Source organism: Dermacentor variabilis, chromosome 11 (assembly GCF_050947875.1).
Source record: "Dermacentor variabilis isolate Ectoservices chromosome 11, ASM5094787v1, whole genome shotgun sequence".
In the NCBI taxonomy this organism is placed as follows: Eukaryota; Metazoa; Arthropoda; class Arachnida; order Ixodida; family Ixodidae; genus Dermacentor; species Dermacentor variabilis.
In genome coordinates, this window is record NC_134578.1 from 127,452,982 (window position 1) to 127,455,425 (window position 2,444).

Here is a 2,444-nt window from a genome sequence, read left to right on the forward strand (position 1 = left end):
TGGCACGCCTAATCTAAAACCTCTACAGCAAACATGGCTTCTAACGCTTCTAACAACAACAAACTTCCAACACATCATAGATCAGGCACATTAGATATAATACAAGTAAATTTAGCACGGGCATATAAAGCATTAGAATCATTAAAATTTTATCAAGAAGAATATAAACAAGATATTTCCGCAGTACAAGAACCGTATGCATTAGCAAATAAAATAATCGGATTCCCTATGAAACATAAGATAATAGCACATAACGTTAAACCGAAAGTAGCAATAATAATCCACAATAAAGAAATACTTACTTTCCCTATTTTAGTAGAACAAAACATAATAGCAATAAGAATAAAGTTCAAAAGCAAAGACATCTTATTACTTAATTGTTACTGGCCACCTAATGCGGATAATTTCCAATATTTATCAAGGCTAGAAAATCTGTTAAACTCTATTCAATATACAGAACTTTTAATAACCGGTGACTTTAACGCCAAAAACACTACATGGGGAAGCAAAATAAATGATACAAGAGGGGAAAACATTCTAGAATTAGTAATTAGGAATAATTTAATAGTCTTAAATGATAGTAACTCTCCCCCAACATTTAAAACATCAAGGGCAAAAGGTTGGATTGACTTATCAATTGTAAACAATCTACTCGGGTCTGACATTACTAGATGGGAAGTTCTAAAAGACTTTAACAACAGTGATCACAGATATATAAAAATTGAAATACAGGTAGGACACAACCCGGAAGAGGAAAAACATGGAATTACTCTTAAAGGAAGGAAAAAGATTTTGGACGCAATATTAGAAGACCAATGGTTCGCAAACAACAATGAATTTAGGAGTATAGAAGAAGTAGAGAACAGTCTCGACATATTCTACTCAAAGCTAAATAATCTAGAAATAAAATATACAAAAAAATTAACACCTTCTAAAAACAAAATGAATGCTTGGTGGACAACAGAGCTTGAAATAGAAAGAAAAAAAGTACGAGCAATGAGAAGAAGATATCAGAAAGCTAAAGGCGAGATCAGAGAAGCATACAAAAAAGAATACTATACAGAACACGACATATATAACAACATGTTGAACAAAGCGAAAGACTTAAACTGGGAAGCATTCTGTTCAGCTAGCTCAAAAAACCCTTTTAACCTCCCTTATAAAATAGCTAACAATAAGATAAAGAAGAAAATTACTATATCCAGCATTGAAAAAGAAGATGGCGAACACACTCAAACCTTACAAGAAACAGTGGAATACATTTTAGGAAAACTGTACCCAGTAGACGAAAGCACATTTACTAGGAATTCAGACCAAGCCGAAAACAAATTCGAACACCAGTTACAGAGAGATCATCAGTGCAATGACCACCCGGTAATAGAATCAGAAGTAAACACAACTATACTACAAAGCGGAAGCATTGAACCGCTTTTCACCACCCTAGAAGTGGACTCTGTGATAAAAAATTTACGTAAGGATGTGGCACCAGGACCTGACAATTTACAAACTGAATTTGTAAAAAGAATATACGAGAAACACAAGACATATTTTGTTAATCTATTTAACGCCTGTTTAAAACTTGGTCATTTCCCTAAACAATGGAAAACATCCAGGGTAATTCTAATAAATAAAGCAAATAACGAGGAGAAAATAGGAGTAGGTAAATACAGGCCCATAGCTATTAATTCTATCTTGGGAAAGATTTTAGAAAAACTAATTAAAGACAGATTATATTTTTTCCTGTTTAAAAATAATAAGCTACACAGAAAACAATTTGGCTTTCGCCACAATACCTCGACAACAACAGCCCTTCTTGAATTAACAAAGAGAGTAAACAAGAATAAAATAGATAAAAATAGCAGTATAATCATTTCATTAGACATTAAGAATGCGTTCAACGGTATTAGAGCGGACATAGTAACTAAAATTCTTCAAGAATACAATTGCCCACATAACTTAAGATCAATGATACACTCTGTGCTAACCAACAGAAAAATAAGATATGATCAAGATAATGTAAAAATAGACAGAAATTTAACGACAGGATCCCCACAGGGTTCACCTTTGAGTCCCCTCTTGTGGAACCTGATGATGGCAAAATTATTAGAAGCTAAAAGTATTCAAGACACGTATGTAATGGCCTTCGCAGACGATATTACAGTTGTACTTAATGCAAAAGCAAGGAAAACTCTAGAGGACAAAGCCAATCAAGTATTAACCCAAATAAATAACTGGGCACAAGAAATGAGACTTGAATTCAATACAGAAAAATCAAACTTTATAATTATAGGTAAACAATATGATAGTCACGCACCACATTTAAAACTTGGAGGAAAAAGACTGAAAATGACGAAGGAATTAAAAATACTAGGCGTTATTTTCGATTCAAAAATGTCATTTATCCCTCACATGCAATACATTAAAGATAAAGTAGCCCATTTAAC